The sequence below is a fragment of the Coregonus clupeaformis genome, unplaced genomic scaffold (assembly GCF_020615455.1).
Source record: "Coregonus clupeaformis isolate EN_2021a unplaced genomic scaffold, ASM2061545v1 scaf1353, whole genome shotgun sequence".
In the NCBI taxonomy this organism is placed as follows: Eukaryota; Metazoa; Chordata; class Actinopteri; order Salmoniformes; family Salmonidae; genus Coregonus; species Coregonus clupeaformis.
The window spans coordinates 74,725-95,505 of NW_025534807.1; the positions used below are offsets into that span (position 1 = coordinate 74,725).

The 20,781-nt window shown below is 45.6% G+C and overlaps 1 pseudogene; it reads right to left on the bottom strand.

Annotated features, from left to right (window-relative positions):
* The window catches only part of LOC123486922, a 115,911-nt pseudogene that overhangs the window by 71,591 nt on the left and 23,539 nt on the right, over nucleotides 1-20,781 (bottom strand).

Below are 20,781 nucleotides of genomic sequence, written 5' to 3' on the forward strand. Positions count from 1 at the left end.
AAAGAATGAACAAAAACACAGAGCAAACTAGAACGCTATTTGGCCCTAAACAGAGAGTACACAGTGGCAGAATACCTGACCACTGTGACTGATCAAACTTAAGGAAAGCTTTGACTATGTACAGACTCAGTGAGCATAGCCTTGCTATAGAGAAGGCCACGTAGGCAGACCTGGCTCTCAAGAGAAGACAGGCTATGTGCACACTGCCCACAAAATGAGGTGGAAACTGAGCTGCACTTCCTAACCTCCTGCCAAATGTATGACCATATTAGAGACACATATTTCCCTCAGACCCACAAAGAATTAGAAAATAAATCCAATTTTGATCAACTCCGAAGATTTGTGACCTGTTGCCACAAGAAAAGGGCAACCAGTGAAGAACAAACACCATTGTAAATATAACCCATATTTATGTTGATTTATTTCCCCATTTGTACTTTAACTATTTGCACATTGTTACAACACTGTATATATACATAATATGACATTTGAAATGTCTTTATTCTTTTGGAACTTCTGAGTGTAATGTTTACTGTTAATATTTATTGTTTATTTCACTTTTGTTTACTATCTACTTCACTTGCTTTGGCAACGTTAACATATGTTTCCCATGCCAATAAAGCCCTTATATTGAATTGAATTGAGAGAAACAGAGAGAGAGAGAAACAGAGAGAGAGAGATACAGAGGGAAGAGAGAAGAGAGAGAGAAAAGAGAGAAAAACGAAGAGAGAAACGAGAGAGAGAAACAGAGAGAGAGAAACAGAGAGAGAGAGAGAAACAGAGAGAGAGAGAAATAGAGGAGAGAAGAGAGAGAGAGAAGAGAGAAAACGAGAGAGAGAAACAGAGAAGAGAGAGAGAGAACAGAGAGAGAAGAGAGAGAGAAGAGAGAGAAAGCAGAGAGAGAGAGAGAGAGGAGAGAGATAGAAGAGAGAGAGAGAGAGAGAGAGAGAGAGAGAGGAGAGAGAGAGAGACAGGAGAGAGAGAGAGAGAGAGAGAGAGGAGAGAGAGAGAGAGAGAGAGAGAGAGAGAGAGAGAGAGAGAGAGAGAAGGAGACAGAGAGAGAGAGAGAGAGAGAGAGAGACGAGAGAGATAGAGAGAAGAGAGATAGAGAGAGCGAGAGAGACAGAGAAGAGACAGAGAGAGAGAGGCAGAGAGAGAGAGAGACAGAGAGAGAGAGAGAGAGAGAGAGAGAGAGAGAGAGAGAGAGAGAGAGAGAGAGAGAGAGAGAGAGAGAGAGAGCAGAGAGGAGAGAGAGACAGAGAGAGAGAGAGACGAGAGAGACAGAGAGAGAGACCAGAGAGAGAGAGAAGAGAGAGAGAGAGAGAGAGAGAGAGAGAAACAGTCTGAAACAACTGAAGGGATGATTTTTGTGGTTGAGTGTCTACAGTCTTTCATAACTGATAAAGTATTCTATCCCCCAGTGAGAGGCTCCCAATAGAGCGGATGGATATCATTATTTATATGAGCTCTATTACGGCAGAATCTGAACCAAATCAATAGAAGAACCTATACCATTGAACACGTGCCATTCAACACATAACATGAGAATATCTACTTCTGCTAAGCTTCCAAGTAAAGCAATGAAAACAAACAAGCATCCCAGAAAAGTGCTCAAAAATAGCCCACATTAACATATATAGCTTAAGAAACAAGGTTCATGAAATCAATAATTTGCTACTAACAGATAACATTCATATTCTGACTATCTCTGAAACCCACTTAGACAATACCTTTGATGATACAGTGGTAGCAATACAAGGTTATAAGATCTACAGATAATACAGAAATGCCGAACGGTGGAGGTGTGGCTGTTTATATTCAGAACCACATTCCAGTAAAGATTAGAGAGGATCTCATGTTAAATACTGTTGAAGTAATATGGCTACAGGTTCATCTGCCTCACCTAAAGCCCATTCTGGTGGGAAGCTGCTATAGACCACCAAGTGCTAACAGTCAATATCTGGGTAACATGTGTGAAATGCTTGATAATGTATGTGATATCAACAGAGCGGTATATTTTCTGGGTGATTTAAATATTGACTGGCTTTCATCAAGCTGCCCACTCAAGAAAAAGCTTCAAACTGTAACCAGTGCCTGCAACCTGGTTCAGGTTATCAGTCAACCTACCAGGGTAGTTAAAAACAGCACAGGAATGAAATCATCAACATGTATTGATCACATCTTTACTAACGCTGCAGAAATGTATAAAAAAGTTGCGTATCCAGATCCATCGGATGTAGTGATCACAATATAGTAGCCATATCTAGGAAAACCAAAGTTCCAAAGGCTGGGCCTAATATAGTGTATAAGAGGTCATACAATATGTTTTGTAGTGATTCCTATGTTGTTAATGTAAAGAATATTTGTTGGTCTGTAGTGTGTAATGAGGAGCAAACAGACGTTGCACTTGAGACATCTATGAAATTGCTTATCCCAATTACTAATAAGCATGCACCCATTAATAAAATGACTGTAAAAACTGTTCAACTCCCGTGGACTGATGAGGAATTTAACAATTGTATGGTTGAGAGGGTTGAGAGCAGGAATGGCAAATAAGTCTGAGAGTTGTAATTTTGAATTCCTGTAAAGTGAGTGTGGAAGAGGTGAAAAAATATTGTTGTCTATCAACAATGACAAGCCACCGGGTCTGAAGAGCCAACTTGGATGGAAAATAACTGAGAATAATAGCGACGATATCGCCACTCCTATTTGCCATATTTTCAATCTAAGCCTACTAGAAAGTGTGTGCCCCTCAGGCCTGGAGGGAAGCTAAAGTCATTCCGCTACCTAAGAATAGTAAAGCCCCTTTACTGGCTCAAGAACATAAAACCAATCAGCCTGTTACCAACCCTTAGTAAAGTTTTGTAAAAAAATTGTTTGACCAGATACAATGCTATTTTACAGTAAACAAATTGACAGACTTCCAGCATGCTTATAGGGAATGACATTAAACAAGCACAGCACTTACACAAATGACTGATGATTGGCTGAGAGAAATTGATGATAAAAAGATTGTGGGGGCTGTTTTGTTAGACTTCAGTGCAGCTTCTGACATTATCGATCATAGTCTGCTGCTGGAAAAACGTATGTGTTATGGCTTTACTCCCCCTGCTATATTGTGGATAAAGAGTTACCTGTCTAACAGAACACAAAGGGTGTCTTTAATGGAAGCCTCTCCAACATAATCCAGGTAGAATCAGGAATTCCCCAAGGCAGCTGTCTAGGCCCCTTGCTTTTTTCCATCTTTACTAATGTCATGCCACTGGCTTTGAGTAAAGCCATAGTGTCTATGTATGCGGATGACTCAACACTATACATGTCAGCTGCCACAGCGACTGAAATGACAGCAACACTTAACAAAGAGCTGCAGTTAGTTTCAGAATGGGTGGCAAGGAATAAATTAGTCCTAAATATTTCAAAAACTAAAAGCATTGGGTATTTGGGACAAATCATTCACTAAACCCTAAACCTCAACTAAATCGTAATGAATAATGTGGAAATTGAGAAAGTTATAGTGGCTCAAAGTGGAGTAGAGATTGAGTTCATCACTACTTGTATTTGTGAGAGGTATTGACATGTTGAATGCACTGAGCTGTCTGTTTAAACGACTATCACACAGCTTGGAAACCCATGCATACCCCACAAGACATGCCACCAGAGGTCTCTTCACAGTCCCCAAGTCCAGAACAGACTATGGGAGGCGCACAGTACTACATAGAGCCATGACTACAGGGAACTCTATTCCACAGCAGGTAACTGATGCAAGCAGTAGAATCAGATTTAAAGGACAGATAAAAATAGACCTTATGGAACAGTGGGGACTGTGAAGCAACACAAACATAGGCACATGCATACACACACATGATAACAGGGCACACACTTAGTGTGTTGTGAAATCTGTTATGAATGTATTGTAATGTTTTTAAAATAGAATAACTGCCTTAATTTTGACAGACCCCAGGAAGAGTAGCTGCTGCCTTGGCAGGAACTAATGGGGATCCATAATAAATACCTCTGTGTACATTGTTAGGTTTCACATTTAGTGTTTGCAAGGTGTTTTCCCCATTTGAAAGTTGTTAAAACTTCCATTGAACGAGAGGAGAACATGGAGGACAACGTTTCACCCTTTGACCTCAGAAATGCTCTCTCCCTCCATGTGCGTGTCTCGCTCTCTCTCTCTGTGTGAGCGTGTCTCTCTCTCTCTCTCTTTGTGCGTGTCTCTCTCTCTCTCTCTCTCTCTCTGCGTGTGTGTCTCTCTCTCTCTCTGTGTGCCTCCCTCTCCCTCCCTCCCCTCTCCCTCCCCTCTCTCTCCCTCCCTCCCTCCCTCCTTGTCTGTCTCTGTCTCTCCCTGTGTGTGTCTCCGGCCCCTCAGTCAGAAGTCCCTGTGCTCTCATTAGGGCTGATTTCCAGAGGAAAGCGCCTCCCAGTGAATGATCAGCAGTTAGTTTGCAGAGCTCAGGGAAGCTGCTGCAGGAGGTTACTGCTCGGTCAATCCCATTCAAAGCCTCACTAATGACACCCTATTCACCATATAGTGCACTACTTTTCACACGGGCCCATACTGGGATTACTATAGGGAATAGGGTGCCATTTGGGACGAACTCAGTGTTTAAGGCCACACCATTAGTTCACACAGAGAGATGAGATACGTTAGGCTAAAGCAAAAGCCTCCAAGAGCTCCGCTCCCACCCCAACAATAGTTTTCATTTGGATTAAAGCAGGAAATAACAGTGCTGGCGTGCCAATCAAAACCCAGCAGGTCCCATGGTTACTCAGGCTAACACAGCCGTCGTTGGGAGTTCAATGAGCCTGTTGCTGCTGTGGTTGAACCACTTGAAGGAAACACTGTTGAAAACCGGTAGAGAGGTCCACTGGAATCTCTACTATGGAATCAAACATAGTGTCTGTGCCCCAAATGGTACCATATTCACCATGTAGTGCACTACTTTAGACCGGGACACTACATAGGGAATAGGATGCCATTTATGACACCGCCAATGACTAACACCTGTACTAACACCTGTACTAACGCCTCTACTAACACCTGTACTAACCCCTGTACTAACCCCTGTACTAACCCCTGTACTAACACCTGTACTAACCCCTGTACTAACACCTGTACTAACCCCTGTACTAACACCTGTACTAACCCTGTACTAACACCTGTACTAACCCCTGTACTAACCCCTGTACTAACACCTGTACTAACACCTGTACTAACACCTGTACTAACCCCTGTACTAACCCCTGTACTAACACCTGTACTAACCCTGTACTAACCCTGTACTAACCCTGTACTAACCCCTGTACTAACACCTGTACTAACACCTGTACTAACACCTGTACTAACCCCTGTACTAACCCCTGTACTAACCCCTGTACTAACACCTGTACTAACACCTGTACTAACACCTGTACTAACACCTGTACTAACACCTGTACTAACCCCTGTACTAACACCTGTACTAACCCTGTACTAACACCTGTACTAACCCCTGACCCCTGTACTAACCCCTGTACTAACACCTGTACTAACCCCTGTACTAACACCTGTACTAACACCCGTAAGTATAAAACCCTGTACTAACACCTGTACTAACACCTGTACTAACCCCTGTACTAACCCTGTACTAACCCCTGTACTAACACCTGTACTAATACCTGTACTAACACCTGTACTAACACCTGTACTAACACCGTACCAACACCCGTACTAACACCTGACTAACCCCCAAAGTACTAACACCTGTACTAACACCTGTACTAACACCCGTACTAACACCTGTACTAACACCTGTACTAACACCTATACTAACACCTGTACTAAACCCTGTACTAACACCTGTACTAACACCTGTACTAACTCCCTGTACTAACCCCTGTACTAACCCCCTGTACTAACCCTGTACTAACACCTGTACTAACACCTGTACTAACACCTGTACTAACCCTGTACTAACACCTGTACTAACACCTGTACTAACCCCCTGTACTAACCCTGTACTAACCCCCTGTACTAACACCTGTACTAACACCTGTACTAACCCCCTGTACTAACACCTGTACTAACACCTGTACTAACACCTGTACTAACCCCTGTACTAACTCCCCTGTACTAACACCTGTACTAACAGTGACGGTTACTACTTTGAAGAATCACAAATATAAAATATATTTTGATTTGTTTAACACTTTTTTTGGTTACTACATGTTTCCATATGTGTTATTTCATAGTTTTGATGTCTTCACTATTATTCTACAATGTAGAAAAAGTACAAATAAAGAAAAAACCCTTGAATGAGCAGGGTGTCTAAACTTTTGACTGGTACTGTATATATACACCAACCAGCAAGACGCGGCAAGACGCGGCAAGATGCAGCAAGACGCGGCAAGGCGGCAAGACGCAGCAAGACGCAGCAAGAGCAGGGTCAGATGATGAAACATCAGTAGCTATGACATCATTATAAGCACCAAGTGGCCTTGATAAATAGTGAAAATCTGCACCAAAGCAATAATGGCATTATAATGAGCACACTGTAAGTGTTGATATGACAGTCAAACATAGTCCATTATTGGCATACTGTAAGTGCTTCGATATGACAGTCAAACATAGTCCATTATTGGCATACTGTAAGTGTCGATATGACAGTCAAACATAGTCCATTATTGGCATACTGTAAGTGTTGATATGACAGTCAAACATAGTCCATTATTGGCATACTGTAAGTGTCGATATGACAGTCAAACATAGTCCATTATTGGCATACTGTAAGTGTTGATACGACAGTCAAACATAGTCCATTATTGGCATACTGTAAGTGTTGATACGACAGTCAAACATAGTCCATTATTGGCATACTGTAAGTGTCGATATGACAGTCAAACAGTCCATTATTGGCATACTGTAAGTGTTGATATGACAGTCAAACATAGTCCATTATTAACTGTAAGTGTTGATATGACAGGTCAAACATAGTCCATTATTGGCATACTGTAAGTGTGATATGACAGTCAAACATAGTCCATTATTGGCACACTGTAAGTGTTGATATGACAGTCAAACATAGTCCATTATTGGCATACTGTAAGTGTTGATATGACAGTCAAACATAGTCATTATTGGCATACTGTAAGTGTCGATATGACAGTCAAACATAGTCCATTATTGGCATACTGTAAGTGTTGATATGACAGTCAAACATAGTCCATTATTGGCATACTGTAAGTGTTCGATATGACAGTCAAACATAGTCCATTATTGGCATACTGTAAGTGTTGATACGACAGTCAAACATAGTCCATTATTGGCATACTGTAAGTGTGCGATACGACAGTCAAACATAGTCCATTATTGGCATACTGTAAGTGTTGATATGACAGTCAAACAGTCCATTATTGGCATACTGTAAGTGTTGATACGACAGTCAAACATAGTCCATTATTGGCATACTGTAAGTGTCGATATGACAGTCAAACATAGTCCATTATTGGCATACTGTAAGTGTTGATACGACAGTCAAACATAGTCCATTATTGGCATACTGTAAGTGTTGATACTGACAGTCAAACATAGTCCATTATTGGCATACTGTAAGTGTTGATATGACAGTCAAACATAGTCCATTATTGGCATACTGTAAGTGTTGATATGACAGTCAAACATAGTCCATTATTGGCATACTGTAAGTGTCGATATGACAGTCAAACATAGTCCATTATTGGCATACTGTAAGTGTTGATACGACAGTCAAACATAGTCCATTATTGGCATACTGTAAGTGGTTGATATGACAGTCAAACATAGTCCATTATTGGCATACTGTAAGTGTTGATATGACAGTCAAACATAGTCCATTATTGGCATACTGTAAGTGTTTTGATACGACAGTCAAACATAGTCCATTATTGGCATACTGTAAGTGTCGATATGACAGTCAAACATAGTCCATTATTGGCATACTGTAAAGTGTTGATATGACAGTCAAACATAGTCCATTATTGGCATACTGTAAGTGTCGATACGACAGTCAAACATAGTCCATTATTGGCATACTGTAAGTTTGATATGACAGTCAAACATAGTCCATTATTGGCATACTGTAAGTGTTGATATGACAGTCAAACATAGTCCATTATTGGCATACAGTAAGTGTCGATATGACAGTCAAACATAGTCCATTATTGGCATACTGTAAGTGTTGATATGACAGTCAAACATAGTCCATTATTGGCATACTGTAAGTGTCGATACGACAGTCAAACATAGTCCATTATTGGCATACTGTAAGTGTCGATATGACAGTCAAACATAGTCCATTATTGGCATACTGTAAGTGTCGATATGACAGTCAAACATAGTCCATTATTGGCATACTGTAAGTGTTGATATGACAGTCAAACATAGTCCATTATTGGCATACTGTGAAGTGTTGATATGACAGTCAAACATAGTCCATTATTGGCATACTGTAAGTGTCGATATGACAGTCAAACATAGTCCATTATTGGCATACTGTAAGTGTTGATACGACAGTCAAACATAGTCCATTATTGGCATACTGTAAGTGTTGATATGACAGTCAAACATAGTCCATTATTGGCATACTGTAAGTGTCGATATGACAGTCAAACATAGTCCATTATTGGCATACTGTAAGTTTGATATGACAGTCAAACATAGTCCATTATTGGCATACTGTAAGTGTCGATATGACAGTCAAACATAGTCCATTATTGGCATACTGTAAGTGTTGATATGACAGTCAAACATAGTCCATTATTGGCATACTGTAAGTGTCGATATGACAGTCAAACATAGTCCATTATTGGCATACTGTAAGTGTCGATATGACAGTCAAACATAGTCCATTATTGGCATACTGTAAGTGTTGATATGACAGTCAAACATAGTCCATTATTGGCATACTGTAAGTGTCGATATGACAGTCAAACATAGTCCATTATTGGCATACTGTAAGTGTTGATATGACAGTCAAACATAGTCCATTATTGGCATACTGTAAAGTGTCGATATGACAGTCAAACATAGTCCATTATTGGCATACTGTAAGTGTTGATATGACAGTCAAACATAGTCCATTATTGGCATACTGTAAGTGTCGATATGACAGTCAAACATAGTCCATTATTGGCATACTGTAATGTCGATATGACAGTCAAACATAGTCCATTATTGGCATACTGTAAGCGTCGATATGACAGTCAAACATAGTCCATTATTGGCATACTGTAAGTGTCGATATGACAGTCAAACATAGTCCATTATTGGCATACTGTAAGTGTTGATATGACAGTCAAACATAGTCCATTATTGGCATACTGTAAGTGTCGATATGACAGTCAAACATAGTCCATTATTGGCATACTGCAAGTGTTGATATGACAGTCAAACATAGTCCATTATTGGCATACTGTAAGTGTCGATATGACAGTCAAACATAGTCCATTATTGGCATACTGTAAGTGTCGATATGACAGTCAAACATAGTCCATTATTGGCATACTGTAAGTGTTGATATGACAGTCAAACATAGTCCATTATTGGCATACTGTAAGTGTCGATATGACAGTCAAACATAGTCCATTATTGGCATACTGTAAGTGTTGATATGACAGTCAAACATAGTCCATTATTGGCATACTGTAAGTGTTGATATGACAGTCAAACATAGTCCATTATTGGCATACTGTAAGTGTCGATATGACAGTCAAACATAGTCCATTATTGGCATACTGTAAGTGTCGATATGACAGTCAAACATAGTCCATTATTGGCATACTGTAAGTGTTGATACGACAGTCAAACATAGTCCATTATTGGCATACTGTAAGTGTTGATATGACAGTCAAACATAGTCCATTATTGGCATACTGTAAGTGTTGATATGACAGTCAAACATAGTCCATTATTGGCATACTGTTCAGGTTCAGGCTGAGGCTCAGAAACAGAAGATTACTCATCAGAGAGGATTCATTTCTTCCCCACTATCGGAGTGGTTTTCATTGAGATTTTGTAGCAACGCTAACGCAGCCTGTGCATCCATTGGTCTTGGTCTTCTCACCATTGGAAATGACACACGCTCTCACTGTGTACTCCAATTAGGCCAGAGTACTGATAAGACTGCTTGGATTTACTGGACTGGTATAGGTACCATTTTGAGGTTACAATTCCCGTTCATCAACTCATCCATTCTCCCCCTTCACACTTTATTTCATTTATTTCAGCGGTTATATGTGTGACATTACACTGAACAAAAATATAAACGCAACATGCAAAGTGTTGGTCCCATGTTTCATGAGCTGAAATAAAAGATCACAGAAATGTTCCATATGCACAAAGCTTATTTCTCTCAAATGATGTGCACAAATGTGTTTACATCCCTGATAGTGAGCATTTCTCCTTTGCCAAGATAATCCATCACACCTGACAGGTGTGGCATATCAAGAAGCTGATTAAACAGCATGTTCATTACACAGGTGCACCTTGTGCTGTGGACAATAAAAGGCCACTAAAATGTGCAGTTTTGTCACACAACGCAATGCCACAGATGTCTAACATTTTGAGGGAGCGTGCAATTGGCATGCTGACTGCAGGAATGTCCACCAAAGCTGTTGCCAGAGAATTTAATGTATCTTTCTCTACCATAAGCCACCTCCAGCGTCAGTTCTGTCTGTAATAAAGCCCTTTTGTGGGGAAATATCATTCTGATTGGCTGGGCCTGGCTCCCCAGTGGGTGGGCCCCTGCCCAGGGGCTGGGCCTGGCTCCCCAGTGGGTGGGCCCCTGCCCAGTCATGTGAAATCCATAGATTAGGGCCTAATGACTTTATTTCAATTGACTGAGTTGTTTATATGAACTGTAACTCAGCGAAATCTTAGAAATTGTTGCGTTTATTTTTTGTTCAGTATAGTTTCGGTATAGTTTAGGTTCAGTTTTCGAGGTCATTATCAACTGGGCACGGCACCTTCCACTGTAGGGAGAAGGAGGGGAGCAGGCCCTACTGTCAGGAGAAGGAGGGGAGCAGGCCCTACTGTCAGGAGGAGGAGGGGAGCAGGCCCTACTGTCAGGAGAAGGAGGGGAGCAGGCCCTACTGTCAGGAGGAGGAGCGGAGCAGGCCCTACTGTCAGGAGGAGGAGGGGAGCAGGCCCTACTGTCAGGAGAAGGAGCGGAGCAGGCCCTACTGTCAGGAGGAGGAGGGGGAGCAGGCCCTACTGTCAGGGAGAAGGAGCGGAGCAGGCCCTACTGTCAGGAGAAGGAGCGGAGCAGGCCCTACTGTCAGGAGGAGGAACGGAGCAGGCCCCTACTGTCAGGAGGAGGAGCGGAGCAGGCCCTACTGTCAGGAGGAGGAGCGGAGCAGGCCCTACTGTCAGGAGGAGGAGGGGAGCAGGCCCTACTGTCAGGAGGAGGAGCGGAGCAGGCCCTACTGTCAGGAGAAGGAGGGGAGCAGGCCCTACTGTCAGGAGAAGGAGCGGAGCAGGCCCTACTGTCAGGAGAAGGAGCCGGAGCAGGCCCTACTGTCAGGAGGAGGAGCGGAGCAGGCCCGACTGTCAGGAGAAGGAGCGGAGCAGGCCCTACTGTCAGGAGGAGGAGCGGAGCAGGCCCTACTGTCAGGAGAAGGAGCAGGCCCTACTGTCAGGAGGAGGAGCGGAGCAGGCCCTACTGTCAGGAGAAGGAGCGGAGCAGGCCCTACTGTCAGGAGAAGGAGGGGAGCAGGCCCTACTGTCAGGAGGAGGAGCGGAGCAGGCCCTACTGTCAGGAGGAGGAGCGGAGCAGGCCCTACTGTCAGGAGGAGGAGGGGAGCAGGCCCTACTGTCAGGGAGAAGGAGGGAGCAGGCCCCTACTGTCAGGAGAAGGAGGGGAGCAGGCCCTACTGTCAGGAGAAGGGAGGGGAGCAGGCCCTACTGTCAGGAGAAGGAGGGGAAGCAGGCCCTACTGTCAGGAGAAGGAGCGGATTAGGCCCTACTGTCAGGAGAAGGAGCGGAGCAGGCCCTACTGTCAGGAGAAGGAAGGAGCAGGCACGTCAGGAGAAGGAGGGGAGCAGGCCCTACTGTCAGGAGAAGGAGGGGAGCAGGCCCTACTGTCAGGAGAAGGAGGGGAGCAGGCCACTGTCAGGAGGGAGGGGAGCAGGCCCTACTGTCAGGAGAAGGAGGGGAGCAGGCCCTACTGTCAGGAGAAGGAGGGGAGCAGGCCCTACTGTCAGGAGAAGGAGGGGAGCAGGCCCTACTGTCAGGAGGGAGGAGCGGAGCAGGCCCTACTGTCAGGAGAAGGAGCGGAGCAGGCCCTACTGTCAGGAGAAGGAGCGGAGCAGGCCCTACTGTCAGGAGAAGGAGCAGAGCAGGCCCTACTGTCAGGAGAAGGAGCGGAGCAGGCCCTACTGTCAGGAGGAGGAGCGGAGCAGGCCCACTGTCAGGAGAAGGAGCGGAGCAGGCCCTACTGTCAGGAGGAGGAGCGGAGCAGGCCTACTGTCAGGAGGGAGGAGGGAGCAGGCCCTACGTCAGGAGAAGGAGGGAAGCAGGCCCTACTGTCAGGAGAAGGAGGGGAGCAGGCCCTACTGTCAGGAGGAGGAGGGGAGCAGGCCCTACTGTCAGGAGAAGGAGCGGAGCAGGCCCTACTGTCAGGAGAAGGAGGGGAGCAGGCCCTACTGTCAGGAGGAGGAGGGGAGCAGGCCCTACTGTCAGGAGAAGGAGCGGAGCAGGCCCTACTGTCAGGAGAAGGAGGGGAGCAGGCCCTACTGTCAGGAGGAGGAGGGGAGCAGGCCCTACTGTCAGGAGGAGGAGGGGAGCAGGCCCTACTGTCAGGAGAAGGAGGGGAGCAGGCCCTACTGTCAGGAGAAGGAGCGGAGCAGGCCCTACTGTCAGGAGAAGGAGCGGAGCAGGCCCTACTGTCAGGAGAAGGAGCGGAGCAGGCCCTACTGTCAGGAGGAGGAGGGGAGCAGGCCCTACTGTCAGGAGAAGGAGGGGAGCAGGCCCCTGTCAGGAGGAGGAGGGGAGCAGGCGAAAGAGGCCACTGTCAGGAGGGGAGCAGGCCCTACTGTCAGGAGAAGGAGAGCAGGCCCTACTGTCAGGAGGAGGGAGGAGGGGAGCAGGCCTACTGTCAGGAGAAGGAGAGGGAGCAGGCCCTACTGTCAGGAGGAGGAGGGGAGCAGGCCCTACTGTCAGGAGAAGGAGGGGCAACGGGGGAAACCATTCATAATATGACGTGCCCTCCTAAAACTGCTTCCAACTCCAGTTCTGTTTGCGACATTAAGATTCTAACAGCAGTGTGTTATATGGACCTGTTATGGGTCCTGGTCAAAGGTTGTGCACTATATAGGGAATAGGGTGCCATTTGGATGGAACAATAAGAAACAATAAATAAATAAATAAAATAGTGTACATACCAGAACGGTGTAGATGTGGAGACATCTGTAAACAGGAGAGAAGTCCACCAGGTCCTGGGCTGTTAACACCTGGGAGGTTAAACCACGTTACGTTAGTGAACCACAGTCAGGAATCAGGAGGTTAAACCACGTTACGTTAGTGAACCACAGTCAGGAATCAGGAGGTTAAACCACGTTACGTTAGTGAACCACAGTCAGGAATCAGGAGGTTAAACCATGTTACGTTAGTGAACCACAGTCAGGAATCAGGAGGTTAAACCATGTTACGTTAGTGAACCAGTCAGGAATCAGGAGGTTAAACCACGTTCGGCGTTAGTGAATCACAGTCAGGAATCAGGAGGTTAAACCACGTTACGTTAGTGAACCACAGTCAGGAATCAGGAGGTTAAACCACGTTACGTTAGTGAACCAGTCAGGAATCAGGAGGTTAAACCACGTTACGTTAGTGAACCAAGGTCAGGGAATCAGGAGGTTAAACCATGTTACGTTAGGGGTGAATCACAGTCAGGAATCAGGAGGTTAAAACCATGTTACGTTAGTGAATCACAGTCAGGACTCAGGAGGTTAAACCACGCTACGTTAGTGAACCACAGTCAGGAATCAGGAGGTTAAACCACGCTACGTTAGTGAACCAGTCAGGAATCAGGAGGTTAAACCACGTTACGTTAGTGAACCAGTCAGGAATCAGGAGGTTAAACCACGTTACGTTAGGTGAACCAGTCAGGAATCAGGAGGTTAAACCACGTTACGTTAGTGAACCACAGTCAGGAATCAGGAGGTTAAACCACGTTACGTTAGTGAATCACAGTCAGGAATCAGGAGGTTAAACCACGTTACGTTAGTGAACCACAGTCAGGAATCAGGAGGTTAAACCATGTTACGTTAGTGAACCAGTCAGGAATCAGGAGGTTAAACCACGTTACGTTAGTGAACCACAGTCAGGAATCAGGAGGTTAAACCACGTTCGTTAGTGAACCACAGTCAGGAATCAGGAGGTTAAACCATGTTACGTTAGTGAACCACAGTCAGAATCAGGAGGTTAAACCACGTTACGTTAGTGAACCACAGTCAGGAATCAGGAGGTTAAACCACGTTACGTTAGGGTGAACCAGTCAGGAATCAGGAGGTTAAACCACGTTATGTTAGTGAATCACAGTCAGGACTCAGGAGGTTAAACCACGTTATGTTAGTGAATCGCAGTCAGGAATCAGGAGGTTAAACCACGTTATGTTAGTGAACCAGTCAGGAATCAGGAGGTTAAACCACGTTACGTTAGTGAATCACAGTCAGGAATCAGGAGGTTAAACCACGTTATGTTAGTGAATCACAGTCAGGAATCAGGAGGTTAAACCACGTTATGTTAGTGAACCACAGTCAGGAATCAGGAGGTTAAACCATGTTACGTTAGTGAACCAGTCAGAATCAGGAGGTTAAACCACGTTACGTTAGTGAATCACAGTCAGGAATCAGGGGAGGTTAAACCACGTTACGTTAGTGAATCACAGTCAGGAATCAGGAGGTTAAACCACGTTACGTTAGTGAATCACAGTCAGGAATCAGGAGGTTAAACCACGTTACGTTAGTGAACCAGTCAGGAATCAGGAGGTTAAACCACGTTACGTTAGTGAACCACAGTCAGGAATCAGGAGGTTAAACCACGTTACGTTAGTGAACCACAGTCAGGAATCAGGAGGTTAAACCACGTTACGTTAGTGAACCACAGTCAGGACTCTGTGTCATTCACTCATTTCAAGAGTTTCATGATCACTTTGGCTCTTCTTCCAAATCATTTACAGGGTGCGTTTACATTAAGTGTGGATAACGTCAATATACGTGTTGTTTTAATAAATGACCAAAGAGTAGGAAAAGTTCCTTTGTGAAGAATCTCTCACCTCCTCCTCTGATTGGTCCTCCTCCGCGGCGAGGCCGTTGTTCTGCGTTGCGTCTGGCCGTTCAGGGAGGAGCCTGGCGTGGTGAAGCCCATCCCACTGTCCTGCTTCTGAACCACACTGTTAAAGGTCCTGTGCTGCTGTACCTGGGCGGTGAGCACAACACAGCCACACCTCTCTCCTGCTCACAGGACGCTTCCAAAGCTTCCTAGCACAAGATCAGACATCTTTGGTCCATTTTCTCCAATAGATTTATGATGATCTTAGTGCTACAAAGCTCAGGGAAGCTCCAGGGGAAGCTCCCCACCCCCCCAGAATAAAAAGAATAAAAGAGCACAGTAAGCAGTTCATATCAACACATCACACCAAGAGCACCCCTCCCTCCCTCCTCCTCCATCCCTCCACCCTCCTCTCCACCTCCCTCCCTCCCTCCCTCCCTCCTTCCCTCCCTCCACCCCTCCCTCCCTCCATCCCTCCCTCCATCCCTCCACCCCTCCCCTCCTCCATCCCTCCCTCCATCCCCTCCATCCCTCCCTCCACCCTCCCTCCCTCCATCCACCCGTCTCATACCCGTCTCATTGTGCCTGTTTCTATACAATAACAACAGTCTCATACCTGTTTCATGGCGGTCTCTCCGATCCTGTCCGAGTGTTTCCTGATGCTCTCCAGGAAGTCCTTGAGGTCGGACATGGAGATGTCCTTAATGTCCTCTCTGAGCTTGGGCAGGTTCTCGGCCATGATCTGACAGAAGCGGTAGCGGCCGACCCGGGGATGGAGACCTTCTCCAGCTGCTCCATGGTCTTCAACGAGCATAGTACCTGGAAAGACAGACACCTCTCTAGTCTGGAGTACTGGAAGACAGACACCCCCCCTGTAGTCTGGAGTACCTGGAAGACACAACACCTCTCTCTAGTCTGGGAGTACCTGAAGACAGACACCTCTCTCTAGTCTGGAGTACCTGGAAGACAGACAACTCTCTAGTCTGAGCACTGGAAGACAGACACTTCTCTCTAGTCTGGAGTACCTGAAAGCACAGACACCTCTCATGGTGTACCTTGAAGACAGACACCTCTCTATGAGTACTGAAGACAGACACCTCCCTCTAGTCTGGGAGTACCTGGAAGACAGACACACTCCTCTAGTCTGGAGTACTGGAAGACAGACACCTCTCTCTGTGGACTGGAGCAATACCTGAAGACAGACACACTCTCTAGTCTGGGAGTACCTGGAAGATTAATGACACCTCTCTCTAGTCTGGAGTACCTGGAAGACACGACACCTCTCTAGTCCGGGAGTACCTGGAAGACAGACACCTCTCTCTGGCCCGGGAGTATGAAGACAGACACCACTCTAGTCTGGAGTACCTGGAAGACAGACACCTCTCTCTAGTCTGGAGAGTACCTGGAAGACAGACACCTCTCTCTAGTGGAGTATGGAAAGACAGAACCTCTCTCTAGTCTGGAGTACCTGGAAGGCAGACACCCTCTCTAGTCTGGAGTACCTGGAAGACAGACACCTCTCTCTAGTCTGGAGTACCTGGAAGACAATTTACACCTCTCTCTGGGGTCTGGGGTACTGGAGAGACAGACACCCTCTAGGCCCGAGTACCTTGGAAGAGCTGTGACACCTCTCCTAGTCTGGAGTACTGGAAGACAGACACCTCTCTAGTCTGGAGTACCTGGAAGACAGACACCTCTCTCTAGTCTGGAGTACCTGGAAGACAGACACCCTCTCTAGACTGGAGTACCTGGAAGACAGACACCCTCTCTAGTCTGGAGTACCTGGAAGATGACACCTCTCTCTAGTCTGGGAGTACCTGGAAGACAAGACACCTCTCTCTAGTCTGGAGTACCTGGAAGACAGACAACTTCTCTAGTGGGAGTACTGGAAGACAGACACCTCTCCAGTTGGAGTACTGGAAGACAGACACCTCTCTAGTCTGGGAGTACCTGGAAAGACACACACCCTCTCTAGTTGGAGTACTGGAAGACAGACACACTCTCTAGTCTGGAGTACCTGGAATATGTGACACCTCTCTCAGTCTGGAGTACCTGGAAAGACAGACACCTCTCTAGACTGGGAGTGCCTGAAGACAGACACCCTCTCTAGTTGGAGTACCTGAAGATGACACCTCCCTCTAGTCTGGAGTATCTGAATGACAGACACCTCTCTCTAGCTTCGGGAGTATCTGAAAGACAGACACCTCTCTCTAGTCTGGGGTACCTGAAGATAGACAACCTTCTGTAAATTTAGGGTACTTGAAAGATGGGAAGCTTCTCAGGAGTATTGGAAAAGACAGACACCTCTCTCTAGTCTGGAGCATCTGAAAGACAGACACCTCCTCTCTAGTCTGGAGTACCTGGAAGACAGACACCTCTTCTCTAGTCTGGAGTACCTGGAAGACAGACACCTCTCTAGTCTGGAGTACCTGGAAGACAGACACCTCTCTCTAGTCTGGAGTACCTGGAAGACAGACACCTCTCTCTAGTCTGGAGTACCTGGAAGACAGACACCTCTCTCTAGTCTGGAGTATCTGAAAGACAGACACCTCTCTCTAGTCTGGAGTACCTGGAAGACAGACACCTCTCTCTAGTCTGGAGTACCTGGAAGACAGACACCTCTCTATAGTCTGGTTGGCTTTCATACTGTTACTGTACAAATGGTTTCCATTCACTCTGTTGATCGAGGGTTTTATTACTGAAAACACTCAATCCTGTATTCAGTTAAGGATGATTAGATGTCGGAGGACGAATGAATACTGTATCGGTAAATAAGCTTGAAAGAGGGAAACGTGTACTAGTTGAAATATACTGGTTGTGGCGCCACACAGTAGATTGTCTTTATCAGTGTTGCAGAGTAAAGGATTGTTTGTGTGAAAGGGCTGGGTGGTGTTTACTGTGAGTGGCATGACAGGTCCCCATGTCCTAACCCACTGATGACATCACACATAATAACACCATGTCCTAACCCACTGATGACATCACACATAATAACACCATGTCCTAACCCACTGATGACATCACACATAATAACACCATGTCCTAACCCACTGATGACATCACACATAATAACACCATGTCCTAACCCACTGATGACATCACACATAATAACACCATGTCCTAACCCACTGATGACATCACACATAATAACACCATGTCCTAACCCACTGATGACATCACACATAATAACCCCATGTCCTAACCCACTGATGACATCACACATAATAACACCATGTCCTAACCCACTGATGACATCACACATAATAACACCATGTCCTAACCCACTGATGACATCACACATAATAACCCCCATGTCCTAACCCACTGATGACATCACACATAATAACACCATGTCCTAACCCACTGATGACATCACACATAATAACACCATGTCCTAACCCACTGATGACATCACACATAATAACACCATGTCCTAACCCACTGATGACATCACACATAATAACACCATGTCCTAACCCACTGATGACATCACACATAATAACACCATGCTAACCCACCCACTGATGACATCACACATAATAACACCATGTCCTAACCCACTGATGACATCACACATAATAACACCATGTCCTAACGGATGACATACACATGATAACACACTCATGTCCTAAACTCCACTGATGACATCACACATAATAACACCATGTCCTAACCCACTGATGACATCACACATAATAACACCATGTCCTAACCCACTGATGACATCACACATAATAACACCATGTCCTAACCCACTGATGACATCACACATAATAACACCATGTCCTAACCCACTGATGACATCACACATAATAACACCATGTCCTAACCCACTGATGACATCACACATAATAACACCATGTCCTAACCCACTGATGACATCACACATAATAACACCATGTCCTAACCCACTGATGACATCACACATAATAACACCATGTCCTAACCCACTGATGACATCACACATAATAACACCATGTCCTAACCCACTGATGACATCACACATAATAACACCATGTCCTAACCCACTGATGACATCACACATAATAACACCATGTCCTAACCCACTGATGACATCACACATAATAACACCATGTCCTAACCCACTGATGACATCACACATAATAACACCATGTCCTAACCCACTGATGACATCACACATAATAACACCATGTCCTAACCCACTGATGACATCACACATAATAACACCATGTCCTAACCCACTGATGACATCACACATAATAACACCATGTCCTAACCCACTGATGACATCACAACCCAGCGGAGGACCCCTGAACTTCCCCCTCCTGCAGTTTACCTGTAAGTCTATGGTCTCATGGGTCTTCTCAAACACCCCATGTGGATAGGCCAAGTACCCCTAGATGGGAACCACTGTCCTAAACAGTATGAGGGCTATTTTGACCAAACCAGTCACCCCAACAGCATTTTTAAAAGGGAACCGTGTGTGCATGCTAGTCAAGTGTGTGTTCATCCAGTGTGTGTGTGTGTGTGTGTGTGTGTGTGTGTCCTGCCCAGTGTGTGTGTGTGTGTCCTGCCCAGTGTGTGTGTGTGTGTGTGTGTGTGTGTGTGTGTGTCCTGCCCAGTGTGTGTGTGTGTGTGTGTGTGTGTGTGTGTGTGTGTGTGTCCTGCCCAGTGTGTGTGTGTGTCCTGTGTGTGTGTGTGTGTGTGTGTGTGTGTGTGTGTGTGTGTGTCCTACCCTGTGTGTGTGTGTGTGTGTGTGTGTCCTGCCCAGTGTGTGTGTGTGTGTGTGTGTGTGTGTGTGTGTGTGTGTGTGTGTGTGTGTGTGTGTGTGTGTGTGTGTGTGTCCTGCCCAGTGTGTGTGTGTGTGTGTGTCCTGCCCAGTGTGTGTGTGTGTGTGTGTGTGTGTGTGTGTGTGTGTGTGTGTGTGTGTGTGTGTGTGTGTGTGTGTGTGTGTGTGTGTGTGTGTGTGTGTGTGTGTGTGTGTGTAGGTGTTTGTTCAGTGTGTGTATGTTTGGCCCAGTTTGTCCCAGGCTGGTCATTAGCGCTGACAGGAGACCCACAGAGAAACACTGGTATATTGGCTTCATTGGGACCGAGCCATAGAGTCAGATAGAAACGCCTGCATAGAGTCAGATAGAGAACGCCGCCATAGAGTCAGATAGAAGCCGCCATAGAGTCAGATAGAGAACGCCGCATAGAGTCGGGCGCCATAGAGTCAGATAGAGAACGGCCATAGAGTCAGATGCGCATAGAGTCAGATAGAGAACGCCTGCCACAAAGCCTGTTTCAGCACGGGGAGCACCGCTGAAGGATGAAGTATTTATACAGTAGTTAACTGGGTGTGATTTGCTATGGTTACGGAGGGACCACAGAGGGGCCAGTCAGTGAACTGTACTCCTGAGCAAACGCTCCAGTACTGCAGGTGGCATTATGTCTGGTCAGACTACACACTCCAGTACTGCAGGGGGCATTATGTCTGGTCAGACTACACACTCCAGTACTGCAGGTGGCAT